The 22,371-nt window shown below is 45.7% G+C and overlaps 1 protein-coding gene across 1 annotated transcript in view; it reads left to right on the forward strand.

Moving 5' to 3' along the window:
* Positions 1-19,964: 19,964 nt before the first annotated feature.
* pknox2 (pbx/knotted 1 homeobox 2) overlaps positions 19,965-22,371 on the forward strand; it is a 40,864-nt gene continuing 38,457 nt past the window's right edge. Inside the window, exon 1 of the mRNA XM_023835161.2 lies at positions 19,965-20,123. The gene's annotated coding sequence lies outside the window, so the exon portion shown is untranslated. The remainder of the gene's footprint in view (positions 20,124-22,371) is intronic.

The following is a 22,371-nucleotide window of genomic DNA, read 5'->3' on the forward strand; positions in this document are numbered from 1 at the left end:
GCGGGGAGGGGGGGTGGGTATGCTCGGCCTGCGCCTGGCGGACAGCCAGCTCGCTTCGCCTAGAGCAAAAGGGAGCATGGGCTCAGCCTGCCCTGAACAGCGGGGGCTGCTGTGTGGGGGGGGGGGGGGGGAGGGCAAAATGGCTATCTCCGCGCCTGTGCTGTAAGAACACAGAGCCGCGGAAAAACAGACAGTGCAGTCATCGCTGAGGGCACTATTCTCGTCCCTTAACAAGGTTCTGGCGCACGTTTCAAATCACTGACAGACAGAAATGATCTCCCTGCCAACCCATTTGTTTTTTCCCAGCATCCTTTGTAGTAAAGTAACTGGCTGATTACTGTAGTTTACAGTCGTTAGTCATCTCGTGCTAAAATCTGACCATGCTTCCGCTAACAGTTTTGGAATGAGGAGGTGGCAGAGGAGGGGAAGGTGTTGCAAAGGGGATCAGACCACAGTGGTGATAGAAAAAACTGTTTTCAAACCTACCTGACTCATCGGCTCGCTGTGGGATATATTTAGCGCGCCGGGTCCTTTTCCAGTCGGGCCTTGTGCCGTTTCTGAGCAGAGCGTCGCTCCGACTGGAGGACGAAGCCCCCAGACGCGGCAAGAAATCGATGTTTTCAAAACAAACAGAACGGCGCTGGTGAATCGATGGTCTTAGGAAACGGTCATGGTGTATTCTGTCGTATTAGGGGGCTCATCATACAAACAGTACCACGAAAAGGGCAGATATTGTGTGAAACGAAGTTTGTAGCATGCAAAAAGTGCGTTAAAGACAGCGTGTGAGATCACAGGAGCTGGGGGCAAAGGTGGCAGGGCACTGAGGTTGCCTTGTTGCTGTGTTTGAGTGTGTATGTGTGTGCGTGTCTGTTTATGGGGGGGAGCTTGCGCCCGTAGCCGTGTGCCCTCTACTGCGTCTGGCACAGCTGTCTGCATCAGCTGCCTACTCGTTAAACGCGGTGGCTAAAACCACCCCCGCACCCCCGACGCCAAGCCGAGTTCCCTTACCCCTGCCGGAATAGCAGCCATTGTCCTCTGAATCCCCTTTAATTCCCTGGAATTCCACCCCCCCCCCCCCCCCCCCCCTTTACCCCAACAGCGCGCGGTGCGCCAAGCTGAACTGAAGTATCTCCAAATGCAGAGCATTAAAAACTTTTTATAGAACTTAGTTCCAGATCATGTGCGTTAAACGTGCCATTTAAAGTACACGAGAGACATTAAAATATGAATAATTTCACCCTCATATCAGTACAGATTGACCTTGCCTTAATTAATTATGAGCATACTTAGACTGCTTAAAAGGTATTAAACTTTATCCTCAACAATTACTACAGTATTTAAATGTATCCTATTTGAATTTTCAACTTTAAACTGTTTACAGTGATTTAAAAAGGGATTAAAAATGTGAATAGAGATGTAAATTGAGATTCTTTTCGGTGAATTGATTCTTTTGAGTTTGTTCAGCTAAAAGATTTGTTCAGAATCATTCATTTACTTTCCTTCATTCATTTTCCCTCCCAGTGGGTCCATCTTGGATATTTTCATATCTTAGATATTTTGGCAAATGTTTTTTTATGTTTATTAAAATGGTATTATCACTGTTTCATGTATATTTATTAAATTGTGTAGCTACAATTGATTGAACAAAGAATCACTCCAAGAACTAATCACTCAGTGAACAAAATGAACTACAAATCACTTAGTGAACAAAATTAACGAAGACTGACTCAGTAAACAAAGAATCACACCTGAACGAAATGAAAGATGAATATCTCAGTGAATACAGTGTCACAGAGTGAACAAAATGAACAAAGAACCACTGAGTGAACAAAGAAGTACACACTAAACAAAATGAACAAACGGAGAACGAAATGAATGAAGAAGAATCATCCAGTTAACGAAGAATCACAAGTAAACTAAATGAACGACGAATCTCAGTGAATTTAGTAGGCCTATCACTCATTGAATGAAATTAACAAAGAATCACTTGGTGAATGAAATGAACAAATACTCACTGAATGAAATGATGGAAGAGCAACTCAGTTAACAAGGAATCACATAGCGTACAAAATAAATGTTGCAGTGAACGAAGAATCGCACAGTGAACAAACTCATTGAACAGCCATCCATCCATTTTCTGAAGCCATTTATCCTATTCAGGGTTGAAGAGGGTCTGGAGCCTATGGGTACAAGGCAGAGATCAACCCAGGATGGGGTGCCAACCCATCACAGGGCACACTCACACGCACCTATGGGCAGTGTGGTAATGCCAGTCAGCCTCAGCATGTCTTTGGACTATGGAGGGGGAACTGGAGTACCCACACAGGGAGAACATACAAACTCCACACACATGGAATCCTCACGGACACTTGAACCCAGTTCCTAGAGGTGTGAGACAACAGTGCTAACCACTGCACCACCATGCCACTCCTCTTGTGGAACATATTGCACATATTGCACTCATCTAACTTTTAGCACTGCCTATAGTCTCCCTTACTTTGACTAATTGCATTTATTTCCACCACCTTCTCCTGGGTGGTGCTACCTGGAGCCTTCAATCTATCAAGATGTCCAGCACACCCTGCAACATGTGACGTCGCCACTGCCAATGACGACCGTGCATCCAGCTCGCCGTTCTGCCAGTGTCATCTTCCTTGTACGACCCGCTCCCTGCCTTCTGGCTGCCTGGCGATTGGAGGAAGTGTTGGCACCGGCTTGTCATCTCCCCCCTACTCTGCGTTTGTGTTTCAGACTACACTGTATTTGACTCTCCCTGCCGGCCCCTGGAGGATGGGCTCCCCCTTTGAGTCTGGTCCCTCCCAAGGTTTCTTCCTTCTAGGGAGTTTTTCCTTGCCACTGTCGCCTATGGCTTACTCACTGGGGGCTTTGGGTGGGGATGCTGTAAAGCGCTTTGGGACAATGTAATGTTGTGATAATGCGCTATACAAAAATAAATTTGTTGTTGTTGTTGGAACATTTCATTCAAAAAGATTCATTAAAGAAATTGTTCACCAGCAACACAAGTCTACTAGTGCAGCAATTCCTAACAATGTATAACAACGTAACATTTCTAGGCAGAGAAAAAATGGCTATGTGAATAAAATTTAGTTGTAGTGATGGATTATGATTAGGCCTACTATAAATATTAAATACTTTAATTGGGAATGCTTAGATATATGTAAGTGACAAAATAGTATCTGCCTTGTCACATTTTCAACATTCTCTTTAGGGGTTAATAGGAGTTGTTGATCCATGCAGAATTATCTTGCGGAAAGGAGAAGCACCATTTAAACATCAAACAACACTGGGGGAAAAAGCATTTTTAACATCTGGTGCTTTGTGCGGCTTTTTTGGGAATGCTGTTCATTTGAGATTTACGGCTGATAAAAGCCAGAGATTCTGTGTAGCATTTAACAATCACCCGTCTGTATCGCGTGTTATTTGAACAGTAGCATATTAAGCATCGTGTTTGACAGCCAACTGGTTGCGTTGTTCAAATGCTCGGACCGAGTACGGCACTTCAGTTGAGTCGCTTACAGCGGAGCTTCCTGGAACAGTCACAAGGTGTTGATCACACCCTAGTGTGCACATTCAGATGGGAGCATAGTCCCTTCTCATGTTCTGGAGAGTGACATGCCCACCACTGCCCACTTCCAAAGGTAACCCTTCTTTCAGCAGAAGCTCAGCAAAGATGACATTTAATATCTCCCATTAAGTGGCCAGAGGCGGACAGCAATGTGGAGCGTAGGGTCCCGTTTTGCAGGGATGTCCTCAAAATGTCCTGGGTCCCATGGCGAGGCCAGTGCCTGATGTCGACACAACCAACCCAGGGTGCGGAACGTTCCGGAACTTGTATCTGATGGTCAGTGCTCAGGAAGACTCTTGAAAAGCGCCGTAGAGTTGTGACACCGGTGCAACCTGTACTTCAGAAGCACCAGCTGGCATTTGGCAATGCTCTGTAAGCTCAAAACATGTATTGGATGTGGTTCACCCGTTTCTCAGTACACAGTGTAAATTAATTTACTTTAAAAAAGCTGCAGTTCAGTTTCGATTCTGATTGTGAAGCGTTTTCAAATACCTTTTGCCAAATGAATCTCTGTTTTCTTCTAGTGTTGTGAGGCAGATTACTAGTGCTTGTTTTAACAGAAGAGCAGTCTTTAAAGTTCATTATTTGGCTTTAATGTTGTATCCTTCCTGGTCTCCTCTTCGACCGGATGTTTCCAGACCTGTGGGCAACCTTCATGCACCATGCCATTTCTGCTCGTGACTTTTCAATGGTGTTTGATCTGTTTCACTAAAGCAGCACACCTTCCTAGCCCCACACCGATAGGCCGAAGATATTGTCATGTAATATTCAAAGCTACGGCCAAATCTGGTCTCAGCGGCTGGCCTATTCTTAGTTTTGACACATGAGAAAGCGTGTGTTTCTATTTGCATCGATCGTCAACTGTGTATCTTGTGTGGGTGCAGCAGGGTTACCGAGGTTTACCAGGAATAGAAAATTAATTACCTATTTTGAGCTAGACATTCCGACTCAGAGAGGCCCAGTTCTCTCTTCTTATGTTTTATGGAAACCAAATTATAGTATAATGTCACTTACTTTATTAGAAGGACTATGAATATGAATCAGCCTGGCGTTGTCATAGTAACAAGAAGCTCCAGACCTCATAGCAGCTGTTGTTATCACAGACTTTGAACAGCTGGGGGGCTATTGTTGGCAAGGGATTGTGGGAAATGTGTCCTACCACCACTATATCTCAGCTTTGACCTACGTCAGCTGAACAGGGACCTTTCCATGGTATATTCATATTTAAACTTTCCTTTATTTCTTTATTCCTGTTGTAGAGATTTCAGTGGAGGAAGCCTGAAGTGTGGTGTTTGAGGGTTGAAGTTGTAAATGCATGGTGGCCACTTTCAGTGCCCAGGAGGGTTCAGCTGTTGTACCCTAGAGTAGGGTACCTAACTTGTATTGCACCAGTAGAATCTCCAACTATATAAAAGAGCTAAATTGTAAGTTGCTTTAGATAGAAAGGCATCAGTTAGAGATCTAAATAGACTGAAATGCATTAATACATGAAACAGTACACCCACTGTGTGACAATGACAAGATCTTCAATATGATTCCAAAAATAAAAGTTAAGCACAATGGAGTTAATAAACTATAAATTCCCCTGTGTGGAACAGAGATGGGAAATCCTCAGTTCAAATGCATTTGGGGGGTGGGGGAAGTTTCTTTGTGAAACATCTCAAAGGAGAATAAAAGCACATCAATGTTTTTCTTTAACAAGCTCATTTCCCGTCGTGTTTGCTGGAAAATGCACGGTACTCTGAGTAAGTAAAAAGCTTCAGTAGCAGGTCACTAATTCCTATAAATTTTTACTATTAGTGGAATGGAAAAGACCCCCCGGTTGCTGGACCATTTGAGTGGGGGGGCATTTCAAGGAATTAAGTTCCTTTGAAAGGCATACTGTCCACGTGGAACCTTTTAAATTTTACCAGCCCCAGGAAACGAATTTGAAATGTGGCTACGGACACTGAGCAGAAATTCTTACAGCATCAGGCTCCGTCTAATTGAATCAAAACAGATCAACGGATTGCGTCGTGTGGACTGCGGCACGTTCTGGAAAGAAGGAGAACCAGGTGGTCGTATTAATTCAGACCTGTTGTGGCAACAGTTTGAGTTTCCAAATAAAATACTGTATATGCGTATGACATTGATTACTAAAACCCATTGAAGTGAATTATAATACGAGTGCATAAAACGGAACAAAGTCCAACAGCATAAATAAACCTGAAGTTTTATGAAAAGAGATTCTCTTTATTCCCGCTGTTTGAGTTTATGAAGAATTCCTTGACGGTGGGAGGTTTGGCCTATCGAGCCGTGATGGGCGGAGTCAGTTTGACTTAGAGTCTTGTGATTGGTGGAGACTTTTCAGAGGACCTTCTGCAGGGCTCAGTGTTTTTTGAGGGGCCAGGCAAAGCTGGCTGAGGGGGTCAAGGCGGTGGGCCGACACTCCTGGAATGCTAAAACTTCCTCTGTGGTTTGTGAGGAACACAGCGATTAGCCCTCCCGCCCCCCGGGGGGAGCTGCACCAGAGCGGCCCACTGTAATTCACTTTGACGTCAACAGGAAGGCCGGGTCTGTCCCAGGGGGCCTGGACTCCAGGGTTGACCGCTTGCTCAGGCCCAAGACTTCAGGAGTCTCTATAAGGATTACAGAGGGTGAAAATGTTTTCCTTGTAACTGGGAGAAACTTGAGAAACATCCCCTACTAACCTGCCATCTCACTCTGATGAGGCCTGTGGATTGCATGTCCTCACCCGGCAGCTCTCCCCCGGCAACATATGCCCCTTACGAGCTTCGGCAGTGACACATGCTCCCTTAAAGTACAAACGCGCCAAACCATCGCTGCACCACTCAGTCAGCAGGCCCATCCAACGACGGGTAGAAGTTCCATTGTACACCAACGCAGCGTCCACTTAAAGCATTTTGCTATACTTCTAGTCGCAAATTGCTGTGCAGTTATGTGCTTTACAAAGTTGGGAAAAGTGAAACATGATGACTGCAAACTGAATGAGTTATTTTGCAGGCTGGTACCTAGAAGAGGTGACATTGGTCCATGCAGAGAACAGGGGAGATACTGAAAATTTTACTATTGCCGATAAATTTAGTGTAAGTTATTAATCAGCTTTATACATAACATCTATTTAGTACTGCATTTACGTCAGAAGCTTATTTAATTGCCTATACGTTTATTGCCTCGTGGGCTCTATTGAATGTTTATCTGAAACAAACAGGTTTCATTTAAATTTAACAAGTTAAAATAGCTAAAGTGAAAGTAGCAGTCTGGGATAATGCCTGATTTCTGATGCCTCCATTGCCCAGCAATAGAACGGGGGGCATCAGTAGATAAAACACTTCTCTAGTGACGAATAGAGCAGAAATGACATGAAGGGCACATCTCTGTCTTTAATCAAGGTGTGCGCCGAACCAGTGAAAAAAAAATTGTAGTGTTGCATTTTTTTTTGTTTTCCAATTTAAAAAACATGATAGCAACATTACAAATGCGATCCTTGGTGATTAAACTCACACATACATTAACATTTTTAATATTGTGTGTTTGATGAAAATCTCACAGTTGGATCTAAAAAACAGATCTCTGCAGGGTGTTTGAGGAAATCTCACTATATCTCCAACTATCTCCAGGAATACTTGGTACTGTTTCAGGACAGCTTGGAACAGGGCTAACAGAAAATCTGGACTGTTCCCCCCGACGTCCACCAATTATGTATCTCAGTAAAAATTTGATATCCTTCGTACTTTTAAACCAAAGCGATGCGCTTCTTCATTATGTCTCCTTTGGCAACTTTACAAGTGGTAATTTCGACAGCGACGAAATGCTTGGATACTCCGCCCGGCGCGGGATTTAGTTGCGGCCAAATCTGATAGCTTAAGGCGCTGCGCGTCCCTTTAAGCCTTAGAACGAACAGAATATGACCGTGGTGCGGGAGCTCTGTACGACTGGCAGGGCAGTTTGGAGAACGACAAAGAAAAACAGCTTGGGTGACCGTCATGTTGCAGGAGACCGAGAGAGCGGCGAACTCATTTAATCGCGCACTCGAGCGGTCGGGTCTTCCGAGCCATTTGCTTCCCTGCGGCATGCAAGCGACTGTCTCAATATCTTCCCGACCTTAATCGCTCCCACCTCCCGCCTCTCCCAGAGTCCTGCCGAGTATTGTTTTACGCTTAATTTCGTTAGCCCTAACGAGATTTTGCTAATTAAATCTCCTCCTGGCTGGAAACCCTCTCTCCTGTCGAGCAGAGTGATTGTTTGTAGATCTTTTTTAGACAAATAAACATTTTCGCTCGGGAGCCGCGAGCACAGAGGATGGAGGGGAGGCTGTTACTGTGTCGCCTGCGCCTCCCACGCCATGCTGCGCCTCTCCGCCATCAAGGCCCTCAGGTTCGACATCCCATGTTCTCTTTGGCAAGAAAATGCCACACCCTCTAGCTCCTGTCGTGTCCCTTAAAACCGTTCCCTGTTTATCCCTTTAGGCTCTTTCTAAGTGGTATCTTCCTCGACCTGCTATCATTATCTCTGCATCTGATTCAAAATCAATGTCCATTACGATGGCATCCCAATCAGCATCTAAGAGTACATCCACATCTGTCTGGAGACGTTTAAATAGACTACCTTGAAGGGTTGCCATGGTGATACATCCACTAAGACTCCATTTTTACATATACCATTATTACATTCCAGGGAGGTGTTTCGTATACGAGCCTGACAAGTCTATTGAGCGATAGTGGCGAGGCCTGAGCAGCCGAAAGCCCATATTAACATGATGTAGATGTGGTGCTCACACCTCAGGGGTTGGGGGTTCCCTCTTGGTGCATCGCTTATTTATCGCAAAGAGTGTATCTTACGTCCACATCACCTCCCGCCCTGGGCTTTCTGGTCAAGAAGCTTGGGATCACCGCAACCTCAACTTGATAAGTGAATTTGGACGGTGGGCAGGATTATGATGGAGGAATGAATATCGATATGTTCAAGGCAAGGTTTGGTGCGATGTGTTTGGTAGCTCTGGAGGCACGAAGGCCTCTCCCTGAAAGCAATTCCAGTAAATTCCAGGCAATCAGCATCGCGCTGACAGGAATGACTGGTCCCACTAATGTGGATGACCTCCGTCAACCCAGTATCCTGTTTTCCGTTTTGACCGCAGAGTCCCAGTGTCAGGTCATGGCTCCTACTCTGCACCCACCCTTCCCCCCACTTCTCTCTCTCCCCTCTGCCCCCCCCCCCCATTCTTCAGTGCACTGGCCCTTGCCTTCACTGGGGGATTGTGGGAAATCGGACCACACTTCTCGGAGGTGCCCCCGCGATGCAGCCAAGCACTATCAGGTTTCTTCCACCTGCTCTGTGGCTCAGAGAGCAGGGGGGTTGGGGTGGGGGAGGGCAGAGTGGTGGGCACCGCCCCTCACGGTAAATGCCAGGGGCATTTTTATATTCTATTGCTTTTCCTGACCCCTTGAAAATATTTGTGTTGAGCACCCAAGTACTAACTTATCAATCTCATCCCTTTGCATTTGTCTTTTAAAGATACCAATAATTATAACTGCATTTAACATTCATATAGCTATTGATTCAATAAAATCAATAAGCCATTTGCCCATAATAAAGCTAAAAAATCAGAAGAAGTATATTTAGTACAGTTAGCATTTCAATTAATCTCTAAGTCGTGTTCAAGAAGTACAATTTGTAATTATTAGGTCATTTGCAATCATGTGTAATTTGAATTAATAGTAATTAACTTGATAGCAGAAGCTCTCCTGACAGATATGTGAATAAAATTTTTTTGGTCTCTTTGACAGTTGCAGTCATTCGATGGCACGCGTCCAACCATCGTCACGTTATTTAAGATTTAAAAATATTTTTGGCCGAAAGTCTTCGAGGAACACGGGGCTGATCCTGGAGCTATTTCAAAAATGAGACGGTTGACGTGTGACAATAGCTCGCCGCCTTGATACGCCTAATGCACATCTCAAATTAGAGCTGTTTTCAGAGGAGCTAGCTAGCATTTAGCTTTGTAAAAGGTGGCCGACGTTCCACCTCCCTGACCTTAGCGGGTCTGCGGGAGTCCTCGTGGCCTGTCATTATACCTAGATCTTTAAGTGTGAACGTGGCTCCTGTTGTCCCTTCCATCTCTCCCTCCCCAGCCGTGAATGCCTCCCAACACACCCCCCCCCCCAACTCAGTGTCTTTACTTCACCAAGCACAGTTCTAATTATGTTGATTTAGCTTAGCAGCCCCCCCATCTCAATGGAAGCTTATTAGTTTGAATATTTTTTTATTTATTCCCATTTCTTAGAGTCCCTGTTGGCATTTCCAATTACTCTGGCTGCTCGCCTGTAATTGCCTCCATGCTAATGGCCGCCAGACAATCGCGGTAAATGAGGTGAGGCCAAGAGGCTGTGTGCCCGACTTCATTAAGAGCTAATGGGATTTTATTGGGGCACTGAAGACCCAGCTCATCAAAAAGGAAGATTGAGTGAAAACAAAACAGATGGAGGAGAGAAGAATCAGAGAGGGCATCCTATATGGTGAAGTTTCCATGGCACGTAGGAAAACACACAAAACTGAGCTGCAGAGACACATAAAGGATAGCAGGAAACTGTGTAGAGCCCTTCAGTGTTACAGGGTAACAGGTTGGTGTCTCCCCTGGTGACAAAACGCTTCCATTGTCATCCAGTTAGTTGCTAACTTTGCTGCATGGAAATTAGTAACTTTAGCGTTATGTTAGCGTTGTCATGACATGAAAAAAATAATTCTCCTCTCTTTTTAAGCTCCATGTTAATCCGACCAGAAGCTCTAACACGTATGATAAATCTGTGTGGTATATCCGATATACCCATGTGGGCTATCGGGTACTATATACGCTGCCAAAGCAAGGCCGGCTCAAATGATACCACTAAGCATCGAATCCTGTTAGCTCTCATAGGTGACTATATTAGCAGGGAGGAATGACACTAAGGCTAATGTTTGGCTAGAGGTAGCACTTTCATCCTTCTGCTTCAGAACACAGATCGAACACCCAGCTTCAGCTGTGATGAAGCTGCTGATGGAGCAGCGGCGATGGGCCATATAGCATCCAAGAGCCGTGAGCCGAGTAGATTTCTTTCGGGTTATGGTTTGCGGGTTAGCGGAGGGGAGGGTTTTGTTATTTGCGATGTCCTCCACGTTCACCATTTTTTAAAGATTATCACTGACTAATTGCAGTCTTTCTGGCTCATTAAAGAACTGCATTACTATTTGTGGGCCTCCAAAGTATTCTGGTTTTGATTGAATCAGTCTTGTGGCTGAAAGATTGCCGGTTCGAGTCTCAGACGCCTGCTTGGGCGAGGTACTTTGGCAGTGTATAACAGTGTAGTGTAATATTTCTTTGTGTGTGTATGTCCTGCTTTTGGCGGTGGGGAGGTACAAAACTAGAATAGTAAATTGTAAATATTAAAGCAGTAGAACACTAGTCGATCCTCCAGAGGACCTAGCAGTATTTAATAGGAGATACACAAAATTGAAATGCGTAGAAGTATAGCAGGTTAAACTATGTTTGTTCCTATGATGTGAAAAATGAAAGTGTATGATAATATATATTTAAATGTGTTTTCATTGACTGTTTTTCTCTAGGAATGCAATTATTGTATCTTTTTTCTGCTATTCTTTCTTGATAAAAGCATATTACTGCATCATTTATATAGATATTTATTTGCAAATACAAAGCATAGCCATTATAGGTATGTCGTGAAACATTTCAGTGTTGGAAGGGGGGAAAAAACCACCTCAGATTGTGGTTTTCAATAGTTATTTGCTGACTGAATTGAAGTTGCGTCATGTTGACCAGGAAACGTGTTTCATTGCCCGTGGCTGGCAAACACGCTACCTTGGGCACATATCCCATTAGCGGAGAGAGGCATCAAAAACGACATCAGGGATCATTTACATATCCCATCCCCCCCCCGTGTATGCCACAGGGACGATTAGAAAATGGATATGTACTTCTGTGGGAGTCTTATATTCAGGGCGCCGAGGCTTGTGGGTAAAATGAACCTCTGTGGAAACGGGCCGTTCCTCCAGAGCCCTTCTTCCAGTACTCCGTTCTTGCCTGGGATGTTCTCGAAATGCTCACTTTGCTCTTCTGCCGCAGCGTCCTGATCCCAGGTCTGCATATCAAAACAAAAACCGCGCTTTTACGAATCCTCTATATCGAAGGGATTTAGCGTACCATCTTCCAGGCCCATCGTAGCCTTTCTGGTGTTTGTACTATGGCAGCACTCCCGGGCCGGATCCCGGGTGGGACCGAATCTTTAACTTAAAGGTACTGCCAGGCTCATTTTAGGGAACTTGTCGTGTAGGAGCCGCGGCTCAGGATGAACTTTAATCAGTCTCTGCCATCAGTCTGCCGCCCTATAGGGGCACATATTATGGTCCCTGGCCAGAAGCTATTACATGCAGTATAAAGCAAATGTGTCCACCTGTAAGAGGAATTATGGGGGATCTGTTACAGGCATTGTGAAGAGAACATAGGTTGTGGATTGGCTTGAAAGACTAAATGGCTACACTGTTGAAATATTCTTTTACATTACTGATTATGAAAGCAGACAGGATGATGGTGCCGGACTGAATGAATCACATTGTTCGGAGGAAAAAAAGACATAATGTCTAACAGGCATTAACTACGCAGTATTCCTGTAAAATGAGCAGATCATCCTATTTATTTATAATATGCACTTTAAATCCTGCTTCTCCTGTTTCTCACCCTTCCCTGCTTTAACACGCAGACAAATGACGCATCCAGATTTGTTTTTTTAATAAGCTCTTACTTTGTTTAATACGATTTGAGTTCAGCTATATGTGGAACTAAATTTTCGGGAAAGTTGGCCTATTTAAAGTCATGGGTGTTTTTACATCTGTCGGATTTTAGTGATTCGTATGTATCTTTTTTGCTCATGTTCTAAAGCTAAGAGAACCTCAGTAAGCTTTTCGCCGTTTGAGCTTTCAGTACAGAAATCACAATAGTTAAATGCTTTAAGCCAATAGGAACGATGGTGTCATTGAAAAGGGGCCTTGTATAGCCAGCCTCGGGTTACGTGTCCGGACACCATCAGGCGCTGTCCCCTTTAAAAGGCCCGTCCTCCCTGTCTGGGAGTCCGGATCGGCTCTGCTCCAGCATGCCGCAGCCACACGCTTGCTCCCTCGCTCTCGGCAAGACGGTCACGGGCGCGGTCCGCAGCCGCCGGAGTCCCGAACCACCGGCCCCGGGCCCCAGACCCCAGAGTAACAGCTGTACTGCAGCTGCCGGTGACTCCTGCTGGGGGAGACCGGTGTGGCCCGCCAGGGTCGGAGCTGTGGTATGTCGGTTTCCGTGGCAACCGGCGGTGGGCCTGTGCTCCCAGAACAATCCCGCTACTCAGACTGGGACGCTCCAAGCTGAGCTCAACGCGGGGGAATGTGGTACTCTCCAGTACTGGGGGGGGGGGGTTGGCTATGGTGAAAGAACATAGGGAGAGAAAGCTGGGGCGCGGGGGGGGGGGGGGGGGGGAGGGGGAGAGAGGTCGACTTGTGCCTGACAAAACAGCGGTTGTCATGTTAACCCACCCCACCCGGGTGGCTCCCTTACCCCCCATCCCCCCCACCCCCGCCCTCACCTCCCGCTCCCCACGGGGAAGCCTCTCAAGTCAGCCTTATCTCCAGACTCCAGAACTCGCAGCCAGCGTTTTAGGGATGCTGTCTGCTTTAGTGGCCTCCTCTTCCTCATTTCCTGCTCTGTTGTGCTCCGCTTTTACGCCCCGGCGTTCCACCATCGCACCTCACGATGGCCGACAAATAGCTGAAACCCGGGTTCTGAGGGGCCCGAGTCATACAATGAGTCCCTTCAATAAACACAGTGAGTCTGGTGAGTCAGATTGTTCTTAAGTGCAATATTCAGCACCTTTATTTTAAATGTGTTTCAGTAACTGATAGCGACTCTAAGTGAAAATCATGTGTATAAATCACTCACATCGAGAAACCAGTGATTTTTCACAGATTTCCAGCATATCTGTTACATTCTAACGCAAATAGTAAAAATAACAGCTGAAGCAAGCGGCTAACTTTCCTGTTATCAAAATATTTATTGAATAGATTTTAGATTACTTCAATCATAAATTATAGTATGTTGGAAGTAGTGTTTATAATTTTTTTATAAACTTAAATACTAACCACTTTTGTGCTTTGTGTTTTGTTTAATACCACATATCATGTTGCCAAAAAATGAATGATGTCAGACATGATTGGGCAGCATTGTGATGTGGGTGCGGATTAGTGCGTAACACTCAACATTTAACATTGAGCCCCCCCCCCCCCCCCAAGAAAAACAGATGGAGTAAATTAGCGACAAATAAAACTGCTGGTTCACGTAGAAACATTTTTCCCAACGGTCCATCCTGTTTAGTCCTGAAATGTAACAAACCGCAAAATGCTTTACAAGGCCGATGGCAGAGATGCAATAAAATTTTATTAAACTAACGAGGTGAACCGCAGTAATGGGGGCCAGCGGCCCGGCCACCGGGGGGCGGAGTCGAGTACGGAATTTGGAGGTTTGGATCTCCTGTGCTTTAGACAGTGCAAGTGTGGAATGACCACCGTTACACGCCCGTGCAGGTACTCTGGGCAAACGGTATGAGAAACAGACCGGGGGTGGGGGGGGAAGCGCACAATGGGTTTCCATGGCAACAGGATTCCAGTGAAAAGGTCACAGTCAGAGGCAGATTCAGGAAGGCACAAGAGGATTATTGGGGGATTTGGCAAGGAGTAAAATCATTTCATTCCCCTTTTATTTTCTGATGAGAGTGTGAACGACAACGACACAGGACTCGTTTGAATAGAGCAATCGCATCGCTCTAAACGGCAAGGACCCCACTTTATTGTTATTGCTGTTTTTCTCCCTCCCCCTTTTGAAGTCGGTTTGAAAAGGGTACGAGTGGGGGCCACCGCGCCGGTGCTGGGCTTTGTGCTCGCGGCTGATACGCCGCCGTCTTCGCCCTCAAACCCTCGCCTCCTCGCTCCCTCCCCTCCCTCTCAAAGTCAGTTTAATTAAGTCGGTCTCTCTGGCATGGCTGGCAGAGATAATTGGAGTGGGTTTGGATGCCATCCCCCCCCCCCCCCCGTCTACTGCCGCCGTCCTCTCCACTTCCCCCTTTTCTTTTTTTTTCCCAAATGGAAATCGCGGATTAACTATCGTACCTGTTTTGCATCCTATGCAACTCATGTAGCAAAAAAAAAATTACTGAAAGAGAGAGAAAATCAAGATGCTGCAGATTGACCAAGGATATCCCTCTGGTTGTCAGGATGTTAGGATAGTGTGCCTGCAATCGGAAGGTTGCTTGTTCAGATCTCGTGGTTAGCAGTTTGATTGCACTGTTAAGCAAGGGCCTTAACCCCCAATAGTCTGACCTTGTGTTTTCAGTTGTACGTCGCTTTGGATTCATTTGCAAAATATATGTCAGTATCGCTGAGACCAGCTTGAGCACATGTTTGAGTGTACAGATGAGGGTAATTTCTTTCAGTCTACCGTATTTGCTCAGAAATAGCTGTCGTGAAGCTTAATGAATTTACAGTGATACGTGGGAGGAATCAGGCTTTATATGTCGGAAAAGCATGAATACATCTATCTTCCAGGCATTTACCCTGGTGAGGGTCACGGGGAGAGGGTCTGCAGTCTATCCTGGGCAGCACAGGGCTGGGGTACATCCTGATGGGATGCTAGTCCATCGCAGGACAAATACTACTGACAGGGAAACTAATTAGCCTAACTGCATGTCTCTACACTATGGGAGGTAACCAGATTAGTCACACAACACAAGGAGAACATGTGAACTCCACACACAGCGAGCAGAGGTGGGATTCAAACCCAAGAACTCTGGCAGTGTGAGGCCCACTGATCCACTATACTGCCCCTAGCATGAATTCCAGGGCCGGTGAGCATGAAATCATGTGGTGATATCACACCTACAGTACCGCTGACACTGTGCACGAAAACATACATTGATAAACCCCTCCAACTTATATGACAGGTCTTACATGCGCATAGACAAATAAAATACAAAGGCATGATACAGAAACACAACCATCCCCCCCGGACCAGTACACAAATTAGAGATGGAAGCACACTAGGCACACACACGCAATAAAAAACTGGCATGCTGTCTACAATCCAATAAATCTATGACATCTCACACTGCAAACAGATGCAAGGGCGGCCTACACTACTGGCTGAGGACCCTCCCTGACCCCATCTTTGGCATGAACGGCATGGGTGTAGGGGCTACATGTGCTGATCCGCATTAGCTGACGGACACTTTGAGTCAGGAAACGTGCCCCGCGGACTGGCAGGTGCGCCTGATCGGAGGGAGGAGGGCTGGAAACCAGAAGGAAAGCAGCCTGCCGTCCTTCGCAAAGTGGGAAAGAGGCGGCAGTCGAGCAGCAGACGGCAAAGGCTTCTTCAGTGGGGAGCAGAGTCTCTTTTCAAGTGCTATAAAATCCACGCAGCGCTTTGCTTTTCACAATGGGAGCAGGTACGACTGATACAGATTGGTTTGCAACAAAAGCAGACAGTCTCCCATCACTCAGTCAGCATAATTTGACAACCTCATAGACTCTGAGCCTAGGTTATGCAGAGTGGGCCAAAAAAAGAAGTATTTTTAGTCTGTTAAAGGGAGAATTGCTAAGGGAAAATTATTAAGAAAAACAACATAAACAAAAGAGAACATATAAACAAAAACTTTCATCAAAGGCAGCGGTTTACAAGTTTGGTTTTTGATTCCCGTGTCAGCATATGAATAAAGTTGGAGATGCCATAGACAGACATACATTTGCACTCCGACATGTCAGGTTTGATCCACCTTAATTTAGTCGTATCTTAGTTCATATCAGAGCAAAACAGAGGGGATGTTCTGCTGGGGAAAATAATAGGAAGGTTATTGATTTTCTTTTCATGCTTTTTTGAGGTTGATGGTTGTGGCCAGCGAGGATGTGGAGCCACACTTGCCAGCTTTCTGAGTGCTATGGGAGGTGGGACTTGTACATGCCAGCACACCCCCCCCCCCACCCCCCATCAATCAGGGTCGCGGCACTATGCTGAAAAGGGGTCCGGCAGGCCACCCATCCAGCCAGCCGCTCTGGGGAGATCTGATGTTCTCTGCAGTCTAATCTGGTCCAGATGTGCCGTAGGGAGAGGACCGGGGCGGGGGGGTGGAGGGGGTATGGAGTGGGTGGGGGGGGAGTCTGGCTCCAGACCCTACACTGGCCCATGTGCCTCAGCAGGCCCTCTGAAAGGAGGGCAGTCGGGTTGGCGGTTGGGAGGGAACAGTCTAACAGGAAGTGGATCAGGAGACTAAATTCGCTGATGCGAATCCTAGAGACCTAGCTGTGGATCTGAGATTTCAGGGCATCTTTATGGGCTGCATGGCCACTTCACTGGACTTTCTGGTGCGTGAAAGACACATATCCCCATTTTCATTTCACCCAAGAGATTCTGACATCATGTCGAAGTAGGAATAGTGCTGAGAGGTTAGCCACTTCGCTACCTGTCTCCACGCTCGCCATGACCAAGTCTGCTGCGGATATCCGGCCCGGGTCGCCCTCGTTCCCCCGTCGAACTCCAGTTCTCCATTCACCTACCCTTACGCTCTCCTCCCTCTGGCATTTCGGAGAAAATTTAATATTGGATTGTTTGGTGTTTCCGAGCCTTTTATTCGACTCGAGTCTCCCCTTAACGCAAAGACAAACACCAGCTGCCAGAGCCAAGAACAGCAAACACCAGCACCAGGTTCATTATTCCGCTTTTCATCTAGGGGTCTGTTAGACTTTTTATTGTCTATTTTCTTCCTTTCTTTTTTGTTTTCTGTCCCTGTCTGTTTTGTATTATCAACAGCTCTCCTGGCATTTATAACTGCCACCACCCAGGAGCCCTACCCGGCAATAATGACGAGAGCAATTACCTCTTTGTTTGAGGAAGTCACGCAGGGGCTTCTGGGTAGTGATATCGTAATTAAACAGCCTGCCGGGAGTGGCTGGCTGTTGCGAAGGAGCAGCACTCATCAATTCATTTGTTTGTTTACTACGGTAGGTTCCCGGCTTTCTTTTTCGGCCACGGAAATTAAAAAATAAATAAAATGCCGTCAGTAAAAACGAGGGAGCGAAAGGGTAGCGGAAATGGCACACCTCCTTTTTTGGGTTAACGGCCTGCTCTCTAGTTCTGGCATCTTGCTGAAACCTGCCTATAAAAAGTCAGCATGTAAATATAAAATGTAGGCAGGGTGGCTTCCAGTACTGCGACACTCATTAAGAGATGCTCTGACATCACCGCTTTCATTTAATATTGCCGTGTTTGGCGTCCTTTCACTTTGCATCACTCTGCTCCTTACTGCAGAACCTCCTTTTGCACTCAAAGCTACCACCGTGCACTGCAAACGTAAGTCACCAACAAACTTGAGCGCGGAGGTGGATTTTCGGCCTTTGCCATGGTGCAGTTCCAGAACAGCTTGTGCCACATTTTGCTTTAGCTGGTATTTGCAGTGTTCCTCAAGGTTAAAATCAAGGGCGTGGCCACGGGTGGACACACCCCCACCCCCACATTTGACAACTACTGTCACAACCCCCACCCACCTAATTGACAACTGCCAACAAGCGGACCCTCTCAAGACCAAGACAAATTTGAACACTGACGCCCATCCAACACACACATCCACTTCTGGCCTCTACTCTTTGCAGCCCCAGTGGCTGAGTCCCTCCCCCTGCCCCTCTCCCTCCACCTGACATGAGTCCTCTGACAGTCTGCTCGCCCCTCACCCCCAACCACTCCCGACCCCACCCTCTCTGCCCTTCCGGCATCCTGGGTGCGCCACGTTCCTCCTCTCGCCACGTGACGCTCGCCGCCACCCCCACCCCATTTCTCGGAGGAGCTGTGAGAGGTTATTCCCTCAAAGGAAGATAAAGAGGGGATCCGTTTAAAAAGCAAGCAGATATAAGCGGAGATAAAGCTCTGACTTCCCCGCCGTATCTCTGGGGAGCTACAGAGGCACGGAGGAAGCGATTTGACAGTGAACTTTGGAGGATTCGCGCGTTCCTCTCCGCAGCTCGCGAGCTTCCAATTTCTCGATTTTCCGATTTTTATCAGCAGAGCGAAAACATTTCAGCGGCGAGTCGGCAGCGGGCGATGATACCGGCGCTGGCTACTCCCATCGAGATAACCGCCGCGGCTGACACGTGGCGACCATATTTCTGAAACATTAACTGTTATTTCTCGTTCTGCTTGCATGTGGAATCTTAAGCTCTGACCCCTACTACACATGCCCCCCATGTCACATTCTGCCACAGCCAGACAAATGGGCTCCAATTAAAACGCCTGGTTGTAATTAAACATTTTTTTTTTCCCGAGACATAAAAGTTTATTTGCATACGAGCCATAAGCCTCCTGATAATTATGAAGTTAATTGCGTAGTTCTGGTAGTCCGATTAGGCTTAACCTTTGTTTTACCAAAACCTTTAATCTAATTAAAAAATAATAATAAAAACCTGTGATCAAATGAAAGTGACATTTAGACACTATGGAAACAGAGTTACCGGTTCATTGTGTTTGTTCATTTGAGGAGCCTGCGTTTGTTTGTAGTCTAGACAAAACGCATTAGGTATGTTTGTGGATTAGTTGGCGTCCTCCCTCCATTTCTGTCTGCTGCTATAGTGTTTGTTCAAGTAAGAAAAAAGGCCGCCCTAGATCGGCTATTGGTTTGAGGAAGGTGGATCGTGGATCTCCTGCCGCTGTAGGATAATGAGCCGGACTGGGACAGGGAGACAGCGCTTGCTGAGCTCTCGCCCCTGGGCCACCACCCCGACCTCACCGCCTCCGGCTGTGACATACACGCTTCCCTTCTGTTAGTGCTCCTCAGAACGAGTAGGCACTTGTGCACCCCCCCCCCCCCGCAACACACACACACACACCCTCCCCACGTGCCAAACCATCTCGGGAATAAAAATGACGGGTCTACAGGCAAGTGCTGCCCAGAATGACTGACTTATGTACCTTTGGCAAACACTGATGAGTGTTGTTCATTTCATATTCGGGTTATTCATAAAATATAATAACTTCAGCCAATATGGATGTGAGGAAGCAGTCAAGATTTGGGAAATGAATGTAATATATCTTATATATGAATAATATAATATATTATGAGACAAAATATAGCATGTACTTAAAAATATTTTCTATACAATTGTATTAGACAAACTATTATTAATAATATTAATAATAATAAAATCGACAATAATAATAATAATAGCCAATATATTTTGAATAAGGTACTTCTTTTTATCTCGTAAATAAAATCGTAAATAAAATCATAAAACGAAACAACCTAAACAGATGTCTATGCGCGTATTTTAAGTCCACATGCAGAAAACATTTGGGTCGTGTTTCTGTGCAGTAAAACATCAATCTGCCGTATCTCTCGCTACCCAGGCACCACCTGTTTCCATTTTGTGTCGAACCTGCTCGATCGCTGTCCCGGAGTACTGCGGCTCCCCATGCAAAGTAAGGAGATACTTCTGTTGCACTTTTGCTACGCTGCCGACTTCTTAAAGAGCACACTGTTATTTTTTTACAAGGCATTAAAGAGTCACCTTTTTCTTGAAAGTTATTTCATTTGGTTTATTGAGATTTATGTTGATGAGAAGAAACGTTAACCAAAGCTCCCCCCTGGAACTGAATATTTTACAAAGCAGCCGTACTTCTGTGTTTCTGTTTTGCTTTTCCGTTGTTGGATTCCTGCGCGGCAGTTCCTTGTGTTTACTGAGGAGGGCGAGAGAGAGAGAGGGAAGCCGTGGAGTTAGGAAGATGCTCTATTGCTTTGGCTGCAGGATAACCTCTTGTCTCACATTATCACGTGGACAAATGCCCTGGTCAGAGGTTGTGTCAGGGATTATTGATGTTGACTTTTACCTTGTAAGTTGTCGGATACGGCTGATAGTTCAGTTGTGTGAGAACACTCTGAAGCCTGACAGTCAAGTTTTGACAACATTTGATAAGAGACACGCAAGAACAAGTCAATCCATTTTAACACGTCTTCATCAGAATAGACCCAAACACTAACAATCCATATAAATTGAGACTTTAATAACACTTCATATAATCCCTTGGGATAAAATCCGGGTGAATTTTCCTTTATGTAAGATTAAAATACCATCGTAGTTAATTAGGTTACAGTCTCGATGAAATGATAACTTGTGAAAACAGTTTGACAACTGAATTACAGCGTGCCGTAAATGCCTTAGTTAACAGAAATCCTTTTTTTAAACACCTCAGATGACATGAGTTTGTCATTTACCCCCACATGCCATCCACCTTTTGTTAGGATACTGCAGAAATATTTGTTACATTTTGAAGACTGTCAGTGGAATTTGGTATTTTGATGTAGCTAGAAATGAGCTTTTTGATAATAAAAACGTTTGACATTTCTCCTATTAGTTGTACAGTTGGTATTTTCCCCATTAAGGGTGCATCATGGAAGTGCTTTCCAAATCACAGAAGGGCAGTGTCCTCCCCAGGAGAACAACTTCATTTAGATGAGTTTCACCATCTCAATGTGAAATGATGTGACAACAATAATGGCATTTTGTTTATAGGGACAAGGAGCACCAACATATTTTAATGTTTACTGAGCAGTGTGTCCTATACATTGGTAGACTTACAGGTCATTTGTTTTTTGTTTACTAATCTGTCTACTGTTTTGATGTGACACTGGAGAGGATGCACCTTTAAATTTCATTGCTGTGGAAACAACAATGGCAATAAAGCACTGGAATCTGAATCATGATCACCATCTCGAGTACAGTATATGCTCATTGAGAGATCCAGATCTCAGGATTTTCTCATCGAGAGGTCTAGCTGTCAGGATCTTCTCATCTAGAGGTCTAGCTGTCCGGATCTTCTCACTGAGAGGTCCAGCTCTCATGATATGCTCACTGAGAGGTCCCACTCTCAGGATCTGCCCACTGAGAAGTTCGGCCTTCAGGATCTGCTCATTGAAAGGTCCAATGCATTTGCACCTAAATGGGAAATGCTTTGCATCTCTGCGGCGCTGCCTGGGTGTGGCAGCTCACCTGGGAGTGAGACTGCTGAGGCCCATGAAAATACCTACCAATAATTGGAATCACTTTATCTTTAGTCCCATCAATTAATGTGTAATTTTCCATTTAATTACCAACGCACACTCACAGATTTGCAATTAAAACGAGGGCCGATTAGATAGAAGATGCCTTTCAACTGCAGACAGTATGGAGTGAGCAATCAGTACACAAATCACATGCATAAACTCTTCAATTTGTGTGATTTGAAATCAGCTTGTGAAATCAAATACGCCGCAAGCCTGACTGTAGTGCAAACTTTCAGGTATTTCTGAGAATTCCGAGCTGGAGTGTTGGGAAGAGGACGGCGTTCCGCTGATAGAATCAGTGATACAGTTACCTTGATGCTGTTTTCGCGGTCCTAAAATAGATAGTCATTTTTCTTGGACACCCCCAACCTTTTCCACGAGCCACTGCCAAGCACTGGGATGAGCTCAGTGGTGAGGAACGCCTCCAGTCTGTGGGGGAAGGCCGTATCTTCTGCTTACTTCCTGTTTCTCGGGGTGATGGAGCCTTCAGCCATGGAGGCAGTGGGAGCTTCTCCTGGCTCCCACCCCAGAACTTGGTGAGAGTGTAATGGGTCATTGTCTCCTCAGGTGGCTGACGTCGGCTCAACCCTCAAAAGAGGCTGAGGCGGAGAGCTCTTCCCCCAGTAG

The sequence above is a fragment of the Paramormyrops kingsleyae genome, chromosome 6 (genome assembly GCF_048594095.1).
Source record: "Paramormyrops kingsleyae isolate MSU_618 chromosome 6, PKINGS_0.4, whole genome shotgun sequence".
Classification (NCBI taxonomy): domain Eukaryota; kingdom Metazoa; phylum Chordata; class Actinopteri; order Osteoglossiformes; family Mormyridae; genus Paramormyrops; species Paramormyrops kingsleyae.